The 12747-nt window shown below is 42.3% G+C and overlaps 1 protein-coding gene across 14 annotated transcripts in view; it reads right to left on the bottom strand.

The window, feature by feature from the left end:
• Positions 1-12747, bottom strand: part of INPP4B (inositol polyphosphate-4-phosphatase type II B) — a 461921-nt gene that overhangs the window by 430504 nt on the left and 18670 nt on the right. Inside the window, exon 1 of one of the 14 annotated variants that reach the window (XM_053254003.1) lies at positions 12621-12647. The exons of the other annotated variants lie outside the window; for them this stretch is intronic. The gene's annotated coding sequence lies outside the window, so the exon portion shown is untranslated. Of the gene's footprint in view, positions 1-12620; positions 12648-12747 lie in introns of those variants that run through there. 14 annotated transcript variants of the gene reach the window in all.

The raw sequence follows: 12747 nt of genomic DNA on the forward strand, positions 1-12747 counted from the left end.
AAAGGAAAGCATATTGATGTCAACAACAAAACATCCACTAGATACAATGCGCCACCCCAGCAGCAGCATTTCTGTCCCCCCTCAGTTAAGAGCAGGTGCTTAATTTTCCATGTCTCGTCTCCATGCAATATTAATATCAATGCAACTTAAGCAGTACCTTAAGTATGGCAAGTTAGACCCAAGCATATCATTATGACCCACTTGCTTTGAAAGCCGATTACTTGCATCTATATTAAAAAGAACAGTGTCTCACACAGGCATCCCCTTCAGTTCTTATAATCTTATACAAGAGGCTCGCCTCAAGTGTTAGGGCTTTACACCGCACAAGAGGGGTTGTAGCTCAGTGGTAGAGAATCTGCTTTGCGTAAGGTTCAATCCCTGGCATCTTCTGGTAGGGCTAAGAAAGACTCCTGCGTAAAACCTTGAAAGCCAACGTCAACCAGTGTAGAGCAGTGCTTCCCAACCAGTGGTCTGCAAAGGTTCTGCAGGGGATCCATGGGGTGGGGAAAAATAATGATAATGTAATTATAATATCTTGTGTACCTGTTGTGTATTATATTCAATGTTACATTATTATTCACAATGTAATTTGCTATGTTTGTGATTGAGCATAATACATTTGAAAAAGCTGCATTTTTAATACCCCTTGATATACAAATTTGATTTTTCAGCCAAAGGCTAAATTAAAAATATTTTAAATTGCTTGCTTAGGTGGTGGTCCGCAAAAGCCTTGAATGATGATGTAGTGGTATGCATAAAGGAAAAGACTGGGAACCACTCGTGTAGACAATACTGAGCTAGATGGACCAAGGGTCCTACTGTGTATAAGGCAACTTCCTATGTTCCTAAAAAGAAAGAGTATGGCTGCCATGGATTCAAAAACAGCTGAATCACTTTTCAGTCATGTTCTAGCATTGGCAGGCAACATGACTTTACAAGTTATATCAGTGCTATGGTTCATACTGACTGTCAAGTATTACCGTTTATTGATAACACCTGTAGTCAAAAATATTCACTAGCTTTGCAGTATGGTTCTAATACTATTTTCCAAGTACTATATTTAGAAGAATGTCATTCAAATCTTTCCATTCACTTTTCCCCATTATAATTTTTTCAAGTATGGACAAAAATCAGAGTGATTTACTTGTCTTGATTGCATCCTTATACTGCTTATTCTAATCCACAGAAGTGAACTGAACTTCACCAAGGCTCTGTGCAGTATACTTTAGGATTTCTCAAGTTCCATTAAGCTCTATCACTCATAACATTTTTCAACTATTATAATTGCAAAATCCTTTGAGGAGACAAGACCAGAGAGGCAAACCCAACTCAGAACTTTAAAATTAGAAAGAAAGAAAAAATGAAGATTAGTGTTAGAGAATTAATAAAGAATATTGCTAGGAAAAGCCTCTAAATGATACATACCAGGTGGCTATTACAGTACATGCAACCAGTGGGGGTGGGGAGAGATGGATGGACATAATCTTCAGCATGTCAGAAACTTTAAGAAAAATATACAATGCAATATACAGCACTATTTATAAATTCCCAGTGCATTGGAAGATATACACTTGTCATCTATTCTAAAGCATATTTAAAAACTGCACCAGATATGGAATGGACAGTGTTAGGGAGCTGTTTACTCATCTCTCTCAACCAATGAATTCTGAAATAAAGAGATGCAAATCAAAACTGAATGCAGAATACAGGATTGTCAATGTTTCTATCCAAACTGTTCTTTAAAAAATAAGGCAACACCATCCTACTGAATAATGCATTTCCAATACATAACCATTTTTTAAAAATGTATAGGTGCAAAGCACAACCTGCAAGAAAGAAAATGCACTATTTATCTTTTTATGAGTGTAAATATATTCAGGTTAGCCTCTTTGGTCATAAGTTATGCAGCTGGAAGGTTACAGGAATAATTTCATGCCCATTATTAGTAAAAACCCTGCCTGAATTACAGGAGTTTGTCATACAAAAATGGAAGGTTACCATAGCAGACAGACAACCAGATTGAAGGATGCCATCCAAGCCCTATGCACAGTGTAGGGCTTGTCCAGTCAACAGCTTCCATTGTTGGTTCAGCACTGCAGGTCATATCTCTGTATACACATACTGTACAGTACACACTGCACTACCCTGCCTTTTTACACTGATGGAACCAGAGAAGCTCTTTTTCAGAGAGGATTTTCTTTTTGGCATCTCTGGTCAATCAGGTTTAGTACACCAGCACAATATCAAAATTTTAATCCTTTTCCTGCTAATATTTCAAGCTAAATTGGGCTTTGGTGCCTAACTTTGCCCCAGGCCACACAGTGAGATTCTGAGATGTCAGATTGGTAAGCAGAGTAGTAAATTTATGGCCCAGCATTATCTTGGCCATATTGCATCATACACTAGAAAACAGCTCTTGGACTGTCTTGTCACTTCAATGTCCACGTGAGGAGCTGGAGCCAGTTCGGGTCCAAGTGGAGGAATGGTCCTTGTGACAGAAGGTCTGGGAGTCTTGGGAGTGGCCAGGGAGGTTAGATGGACAGCGAGAACAGGTCGGTGAACCATGATCTCCTCGGCCACTGAGAGCCTACTAGGATGAGTAGGGCCTTTTCTTGGCGAAGTTTCTGGAACACCTTGGTGATTATTGCCATGGGAGGGAATGTGTACAGAAGACCCCTTGGCCATGGGGATGATAGCACATCTATGGACTCCACCCATGGATGGTAGAAGTGGGAGAAGAATCTGGGGAGCTGGCTGTTTGTGTGCATCGCGAAGAGGTCCAGTACAGGATAACCTAGAGACTTTGACAGTGTTTGGAATACTTCTGGGTGGAGAGATCATTTCACTGGATCAATGTTCTGGTGATTGAGCCAGTCCTCTCTTTGACTGGAAGATCCACTCAGGTGTTCAGCAGTTAAGGAGAGGAGATTCCTTTCTGCCCAACTGAAGAGCCTGGTGGATTCCACCATTAGGGATTTGGACCATGTGCCCCCCGAACGTTTATGTGGGACTTTGATATTACATTGTCCATCCTGACCAGAATGTGACGGTCTCTGATGAGAGGGGAGAAGTGAATGAGCACCAGGCAAATGGCTCTTAGCTCTAGTAAGTTGATAAACATCCTCTGTTCCCTCGGGTGCCACGTGCCCTGAGCGTAGCGGTGAAGGTAATGGGCTCCCCATTCTGAGATGCTTGCATCCGTGGTGATGGTTACACAGGAAGGTGGGTTTAGGGACAGCACCTGTGATAGGACTGAGGATCGCAACCATAGTAGGGACATGCAAGGCGTATAGTGGGATGGGGATCAGAATGTGGGACATGGTTGCGATCTGGTCCTGGAAGGGTAATAGGTGCCATTGTAAGGAGCGGGAATGCCACCTGGCCCAGAGAGTGCACTCCAGAAATGCTATCATGGAGCCCAGAAGTTTGGCCAGTACCGTGAGATCAGCTGATAAGTTGTTTAGCAAGTTGTTGAAGAGAGAGACTATTTTCTCCCTTCGAGCTGAGGGAAGTGAGATTAGACTGTGGTGAGTATCGAAAATGGTTCCCAAGTAGAGGAGCCTCTGAGTGGGTTATAGGTGACCCTTTTGTTTATTTACTACAAAACCGTGTGACTGGAAAAGGTGAAAAGTGTTCCAGATGTCCTGAGCCTGGGAGAGGGACAACGAGTGGATCATAAGATCATCCAGAAACAGATGGATGCGGATCGCTTGGGTGTGCATATGTGCTATCAGGGCTATCATGACCTTCGTGAATACTCTGGGGGCTGATGATAACCCGAAGGGCATTGCATGATACTGAAAGTAAAGTATGTTGAAGCAGAACCTGAGGAAACAACGGTGGTCCGGGTGGATAGGAACATGAAGGTATGCTTCTGATAGGTCCACTGAAGCTAGGAACTCCAGGTCCTTCACTGCCTCTTTGATGGTTTTGAGAGATTCCATCCTGTGATGACTGAGGGACTTGAGGTCCAGGACTGCTCTCCAGGTCCCATCTTTCTTTGGGACCAAAAATAGAATAGTATATATACCCTGACATGATTCTGTCCAAGGTACAGTTTCTATGGCCCGGATGGTTAAGAAATGGCGGATAGCCTGGAACATGTTAATTTGTTTGTTCTGTTTCTTTGGAACTGGAGTTGCGATGAAGCGATTTGTTGGAGTTGAGGCAAACTCCAAGGAAAGACCCTGTGATACAGTTCTGAGGACCCAGCAGTCGGAGGTGACTTTTGTCCAATCATGAGCGAAATCCAAGAGTCTGCCTCCAGCCTGTGGTGAGTCATTGTTTTTGGGTTTGGAAAGAGGTGGATTGGGACTGTTTGTTAAACTGTTGCCTAAAGGTTCCCCTAGAGCAGGCCTGCTCAACTTAAGCCACAGAGCTGTGTTTGGACTACAATTCCCATAATACCCAGCCACAGTGGCCAATAACCAGGGATTGTGGGAGTTGTAGGCCAACATCTGCAGGATGGCAGAAGTTGAGCAGCCCTGCCCTAGAGCGTTGTTCCAATGTGGGCAAGTAGATGTTCTAGCAGAGAGGTTTCTTTCGTCCTCTAGGAGTTGCTGGAGGAGTAGCTTGGCTGCCTGAAGGAGGAATGAAATAAACAGAAAGAGAATGAGTTACCCCTGACTGGTCTACGAGGGTCTGTCCGGGAAACAGGCATGGCATTCTTTTTATTGCATGTCTCTACCAAGATGTGATCGAGGGAGTCACGAAACAGTTCAGCCCCTTTGAACTGGGTAGATGCAAAATTGAGTTTAAGATTTAGAATCTACCTTCCAGTGTTTTAACCAAAGACATCTCCTGACTGCCATGGTGGAAACCATACTGTAGCTCTAGATACGTGTTGTATGCAGTCAAGGCTGGAGTCGACCATGAAGGCTATGGCTTTAGCCACCTTATTAACCCCTTGGCATAGTTTGGTGTTTTCAGGAGAGATACACTGTAAAAGCTCCTTGGCCCAAAGGACGGAAGCCCTTGCAAAAATAGAATTAGCTACCGCAGCTTTAATTACCATTGCTGAAGTATCATGGGTTTTTCTGAGAAAACACTCATTTTTTTATCTTCTGGGATCTTTAATTGTTCCTCTCCCTCTTTAGTCATAATGGCCCCCGATACCAATTGTGCCACAGGGGCATCTACCACGGGAGGTGCCAGAAGCACAGCAATCTCTTGTGGAAGAGAATAAGGTTTGGTAGGAAACTGGATAGCTGGTTTACGGGCAAAGGGGACGGCCCAGTCGGCTAGCATGGTGGAGTGAAAGAAGTGGTGGGAAAGGCACAGGTGGTAAAGACGTTGAGGTGGATGGAAACACCTGCTTGTCTAGGCCCTGACTAGGAGCGGGAGATGCCAGAGGGGGTAACCGTGCTGATAGTTCTCCTGGCTTTAGCTATTAGAATTTTAAAGTCGGAGGCTTGGAACAGTCTGTTAGAACTAGTAGGTTGATTGGCAGACTCTTTGTTGGAAATTTCATCTTCCTCGGAGTCAGAGGAAAGGTCATTTGAGAGGTGGTGGTTAGGAGGGAGGGGGGACCGCAGGAAGCCTGGGATTAGGTTCAGTCAGAGTAATGCCCCTAGGAATGGGCTTCTTTGGAGGTATGTCCTCAGACGAGGAAGCAGGAGAGGGTTGTGCTCTCATCTTGCGAGGATGAGGCAATCTTGGACAAAAATGTCCACTTTACCCCACAGGAATGGAATTGCGGCCAGGGCTAGAATCAGGAAAGGAGAACAGGAATGGTTTAGATAGAGTCCTTGGTTGCCAGAGGAGGACAGGCGGAGGAACCACGGGCATAGAGGGAATAAGAAAATGAAATTTGTTGGCAATAAACTCTCTAAGCCACTGAGCGGTGTCATCAGAAATGGGGGAGGTAGCTGGAACTTATGCCCTTCTGTTGGTATTACATGTTTTCCGGGTTGCTGCCCCTCTGGTTTCTCTAATGCTGCTGGCTGTGCTGTGAGGGGAAGCGGGATACCCGGTTCCACTTCCCCAAGTTAGAGCAAGATAGTGAGATTGTGGGTGATAAAATGGCACCTGTCTTAGCTACTTTCATTTTCACGCCTTCGTGAGGTTCAGTAGGAGTATTTGCGAGGAGGCACAGAGATGGAATCCTCCATGGTTGCCTTTGTTGGCAAACCGCTTGTAAAACAAGCCGTTCGCTCAGCCAAGCGATTGGAGGTTTGTTCTTCTTCTTTTAAGGCTTTGTAGCCGGTGGTGGGATGGTTGGTAGGGCATTTTTGCTTTTATTTTTAGCCTCTTTAGGAGACTTTGAAGCTTCTGTGTTTGCTGATGGAGCAGCCGAAGGCTGAGCAGAGGCGTGCTTGAGGAAGTAGACAGGCACCACTTTCACTTGGGGTGGAAATGAGGTGGGGGAGCAATTGGGGCTTCTGTGTGATGACCCTCGGACATCAAGCCCAGTAGGGCTTCTGCCACCTGTTTATCTAGGAAGTCTTAAAAGCCAAAACGGAACAGGGGGGAAACCAAATTGTGCCAATCGGTTGAATTGGAATTGAAAAAAGATTGTTTGGAATTTGAAAAGTTTATGCAGACTCCCTTCCCACCCTCGCACACAGGAAAATGTGGAGGGGGGGGAGGAAAGATGGCAGGAATAGTATATCTGCAAGGAATTGAAGCGCTCTCTCTCAGTGCTGTTGCCTGAAGCAAGACAGGAAAGGAACTGAGGTCCTGGGGCTCTACCTGCTCCTGGCTGGAAATTATGATGTGGAATCTTCCTGTCTGTGCCCGAGGCATGCTGGGTATACAACCCTATATACGAGGATGGGCTCAGATTATGGTGGGGAAAGGCTCTATCCTGCTATCTTTTGTTGCTAAAATTATGCCTGTCTCCAGCCAGAACTACACAGCTGATATAACTGTAAATGATGATATCGTTGAAACACAGATCCGTAATTCACTAATGCCATCTGGGGAATATGTCAGAACACTCAGAGAAAGCTGAAGCAACTACTCCTTTTTTCCCCAGGCAATTCACAAACTAACCGAGGGTCTTCTCCTTCCTCATAGGTCATGCCTGAGAATGAGCACTTGAAGGAAGGAGTCACCATACAGGGCCTGAGCCATAGCTACATGGGTAAAAACCCTTATAACTCTAGCACCCTGCTTAGTATAGTCCAGACTAGCATCAGCAAGATTTGGTACTGGAAGGAAATCTTAGCCAGAGAATATATGACCTGTCTGTGTCACCCCACATACATCGTTTCAGCTCATTTACCCATGCCAAAAGACCCCTAGCAAAAAAACCAACAACCCTGCAGTAGATGAAGTCTTACAGTTTGAAGAAAGCTCCTATATTGTGTTTAAAATACTTAGACTGAACATTGCCAGAAGGAGGAAGTTCCATTCCTTTAACCAATGCAGCAGACACTACATCTACTTTAAGAGTGTTAAGCTACAAACCCTTCTCCTTAGATGATAGATATAGTTTAAGTAAGAGTAGATTTGCTCACTCAGATTTTGGTGGTTCTTCCTTTCCCCTTTTCATCAGTTCTTCAAAGGTAGCATCCAAGGGCAGGGTTGCCTCTTGTTTAGATTTTACAGGCATAGATTTGTGAACTTCTTGGGTAGACGACAAACTGATCTATTCCATGGAGAAAATCCTCAGTCTTTACTGTCAATCATCTTTTCCAAAGCAGACTGAAGAAATATCTTCCCCTGAGGCTCCTCTTCCCCTGGGGGATCTCAACCAAACAAACTTTCTTTCTCCTGAAAAAAGTCTGAGGAACCTAAATCTAACTGAACCATATCAGGAGGATGACATTTGTGAGTCTTTAAAGCAAATATATTGCTCCTGTTAGGTCCTCCCCACACTCTCGGGAGATTAGTATTTAACCCTTCTCTCCCACATATTAATCTTTTAAAGGAATTTTTCTCCTTCTGAAGTCTGGGGAATCCTGTGGACTCGAAATATCTATCATAAGATGGGTCAATGTCTATGGCAATTTTATTCAAGTAAATAAAACCAATTCAGTGGCCAGCTAAGAACTGCATGAAAGGCACTTTTCCACAGACACAGAAGGGGAAGTAATTTTTTGAATCAAGCCCTTTCCCTCTGCAGTTACATTTGCCTCTCAAAACATATGTCCCCAAGAACTGGGGGGCCCTCAGGGACACACTTTCAGGAGGCATAGGTATTTACAAGGGAAGGGGCAAAATCATCAACCTTCCCTTCCATGCATAAGAGGAAGCATTCCCTTAACAAAACTCTTCGTCTAGACCAGTGGTTCCTCTAGATGTTGCTGAACTAAAACTCTCAGCATCCCCAGCCACAATAAGTTGTAGCAGGGGATTATAGGAGTAACAATTCAGCAACATCTGGAGGAACTGTGGCAGGGAACCACTGGTCTAAATATTAGTCAAGGACATCAGCATTGTGCTAGAAGACATGGAGCCTGCTTGGAACAGTCAGATCTTTCACATGGCTTACCAATAAGCTCTTGGGACCACAAAAGGCCTACTCATTCTTTTTAGACTCTTGGGAATATTGGGATCAAAGGGATAAACTCCCTTTGAATATTGGGATAAATTCCTCTACATGAGTCACAGAGGAATACCTTTGGATCCAACCCAATGATTAAAAAAACCCAGTATTCACTCACAAATAGATCACAGGCCACCATATCGGGACCTCCACAGTTGTGGTTCAGTAATAGTCAATCAAGAAACCCATGGAAGAAAGAAACATTGGTCTTACCATGAAGAGTTATTTTTCATAGTGTGTGCAGGTCATATGTTCTAATGGATGAGCTCCTGAACTTTGGGGGAAATTGTTTTTAAAAAAAAATACGCTGGCAGTATCGCCACTGGAATTGGGCCCATTGTGTAATGGCAGTAAGAGACCAAGTACCTTCAAGAACTTGAAAGAGAAAAATACTAGAAGAAAATAGCTTGCTTGAAACCAAGCCATGGGGTTGGGCTCAAAGGTCTTACTTTAAAAGATCTGCCCCATAGGGTACAGGGACCATCCCTCCAACCAAGAAGCAATGCAGCACTTACAGACATTTCTTCCAAAGTTGTACTCAGTGCAGTGGCAGGAAGAAGAAGTTTAACAAGGCATTCCTACCAAGCACGTTTACTCAGAGCCAAGTCCCACCAAGTTTAATAGTAGAACATGCTACTATCAGGTAAACAATCATAAGATTGTAGCCCAAGACTGATTCAATATGTGCCACTTCAAGTGCATTTAAGCGTTTCTTCTCCTGGTCTTGGTTGTGTGTACATGCACAAATGCAGATTTAAATGCACTTGTATCTGCTTTATAAAATCTGATCATACATTGCTGATTATACCAGAAAATTTACAGTTGCATTCCAAGCTTTCTGCACTTTTTTATCATCCATAAAAAAGGTCTAGTGGTTCCTTAAAAAAGAGATGTGTTCTATCTGAAATGTATGTCTAGTTCTGTGTACATATTTGGGAATAGCTTTTTTCATATTACATATTAAATGTTCCCTATTAAAAAGTGTATCAAGTATATCAGTAAAAGGCATAGCTCAGCTCCTTATGCAATCACAACTGTTGTTCCACGACCACCAGTTGCATGCTTATTTTCTTCACTATCCTTCACTGGAGAAGAGAGAGAGGGCAGACCCAGAACAAGCCAGGCCGCACCAGACAGCTACTTACCACATTCTCAACAATAAGGAGGAAAGGCTTGCCTGCCCTCCTGATTACTCCGCCTGCCAGAAATACACTGCTCTGGTCTTCCTCTTCTTAACTGCAGAATCAACAAAATCATTCACTTCTGTTGACACAGAAATACATCTGGCAAGGAAGGGATCGTTTACTGGCGTTTCCAATAAATTTTTGGGAGCCTACTTCCTATTCGTCAGAATCGTCAATGTGTGGAGCATTCATGGTAGAGCAGCCTTTTCCTTTTTTCCCTTTCCAAACATAAAGATACATTTCCAAAGACTGTGCAGTTTGGAGTGGTACAAACAAAGAAGTCAGCAGCTGTGATTGAGGTCTCAGCAGTTCATGGTCTGTCAGCACCAATAATTCCTGCGGGTGGCTCACTAGCCAATCTGGTTGTCATTCACAGCATTATATTCTAGCATCAACTTGGGACCAGACACTTCACAATACATTAGAACTGCCTACAGCTACATTCAACTCTTCTTGATTCAAATAAACCCTCAGGTGCCAAACAAATGGTACTCAGACACAAGACGACGATATAGCCCAGAGGTTCCTGTTGCCACTGGCAGGAGTGTCAAAGACTCATTACATTCATTCAGCATTTACCTCACAAACCCAACAAAACATGAAGTGCTCAGCTTGTACTGTGCAACCAGTCCAGTTTAGGGCAAGAAGGATGAAAGTTACAATGAAGGTCAGTCAACACAGAGCACCAAGACTTGGAAGGATACAGCCATTAGTACAGAAACCTAGCCACATAAAAGAGGTTTTCCTGCACCACAGAATCTATTAATAGTACAAATGCAGCAAGTCCTAAGTCAATGATAAAACTAAAACCAGATTTCACCTTTTCTAGCTCCTAAAGCTTACCCTTTAAACCATACTACTCTTTCCCATATACATCCAATGAATGAAAGCACATGACCTCAGTCAAATGAAAGACACAATTTAAATATAATTAGCATTAAATTCATAGTTCATTAATTTAGCAAATTGTCTTTTAGCAAAAGAACACTCACTATCAAATTCCAAATTCATTTTATAGGCAAATACAAGGTGCCACTGTTGATCATTAGCAGACAAAAAAATGGGGCCATATTCATCTCACGCACACTGAATGGACATGCTGCAGTACAGAAACTTGGCAAATGATCTAACGAATAATTAGCACAGTAAAATCAGCAGTTCATCTTAATGACAAATTACTGCAGTTTCCCAAAAATGTAAGGTAAAATTCAGGCTTTGATTGAAGAGCTACTGTGTTCTTTTCAGCTACAGAAGAAAATGTACAGTATTTTTTTCAGCACTATTGCCGAGATGATGTTAGAGAACTATTTTTTGCTGACTCTGGACCACAATGAGAAAGCTAATTTTTTAAGTCACGCAAACAACCCATGAACTTCACCAATGAGATCCTTGAGACCCCACTAGAACTTTAGTTCTAATCTAAAATGCATTTTAAAACATAATTGATACAGTCACTACTATCTTCATATTACTGAGAAATTGCAAGTAAACCTGAAGTGAATTTCCATTATATTTTTACCTGCAGACTGTTCTGATTAACTGAATAAGACAGTAGCAAGACAAAAAACAGAACAGTGCTTCCGGCGAGATGCCCAACTATGTCACTCTAACATAATGTGCCAAAATTGATTATGGTGGAAGTAATTTCATCAAGTTTTAAAATGAGCAAGCATAATTTTTTTATATTCAAAAATAGTCCATAATCTATTCTTTTGTTTATATAAACTTGAATAAATATTCATGACACCTCATTAGTGAGCTGTTAAACAAGTTGAACCAATGCTGAATTAAACACGTATAATGAATTACTGTAGATTTCTAATGCAATAAGGAGACATTCATTTATAAATATAAACACAAATCTTTTTAAATAAACTCAAGTTGAAAACAACTCTATGAGCATCTGACCTGCAAGCACTATATCTATGCAGCTTCCTTTAAAGAAGATCCTTTTTTCTTCTAGTCAACACAAACACCACCACACCCATTATCAGAACCAGGATATGCATTTCCTGGAAAATAAGCACCTGACCTTATCCAGACTGAGATCAAACTGAAAAAACGAATTGCAAGGTTGAACAAAATATTTCACGTGTTAAACAGTTTGATAGCTCTACCAGAACATTAAAGTGAACTTTAGAACCTAGCACACTCTAACCTTCCAAGAAGACCACCTGCTTTTAATAGGATTGCATTCCCTAAGCAATATAATCACAGTAAATATTCAGAATTATTAAACATTTTGGGTTTTTAAAAATGTTTTTACAGTTGCTATAGGTATGCATTTTCCCCAACACAAATGCCTGAAAAACTGCACATACACACACACTTGGATTACAATATTTTGACCAATTCTGAGTGTGCACTCCAGATATGACCCTGCATTAGTTATGATGCTAAAACTTAAGAAAACAAAAGCACAACTTGGATCTCATGCAATAATAAACAGTGGTATTAATGTGTTAACTTCCTGCTTTGTGGGGCGGGGAGAGGATTATTCATCTCAACAACTCTCCTTTTGCATAACAGAACACTCATTAGTCATGTCACTAAACTGCTGTTCTGAGAGAGGGGCTCCCATTTCTAGAATTATGGCTGCTAGATCCTGAATTGAGCATGGCACAGTTTCCACCTCCACCCATCCTGACACCTTATATGAAACTAACCCTAACCAAGCCTAGGCAAGAATTTAGTAGTCCAAGCAAGGAGAGAGAAACTGCCCAATTGGGTGAGCTGGCAGATTCCTGGCACTCCCTGACCTCTTCTCCAGATACCAACTTCTCCAAACTGTTCATCATAAAAGCTCTTGATTGCCTTGAAATACCTCTACTGTCCAAGCTTGTTTGTGCATAATGCTCTGGCTCACTGCTCAAGTTTTGTTCAAGCCTGTTCTTCTAGCTATTTGCACCTTTTAGCTACACAGACAATGCAAAATGAGAGATTACCTTATAAGAAGCAAGGACTCCACAGCTCTTGTTCACACCCTCACATTTGTGCATTTCATTACTCTACAAGTATCAGGAGACTTATCGTCTTGCACCCTCAAGTATACCCAAGTCTTTAAGAAGAGAA

This window comes from Hemicordylus capensis, chromosome 5, assembly GCF_027244095.1.
Source record: "Hemicordylus capensis ecotype Gifberg chromosome 5, rHemCap1.1.pri, whole genome shotgun sequence".
Taxonomy (NCBI): Eukaryota; Metazoa; Chordata; class Lepidosauria; order Squamata; family Cordylidae; genus Hemicordylus; species Hemicordylus capensis.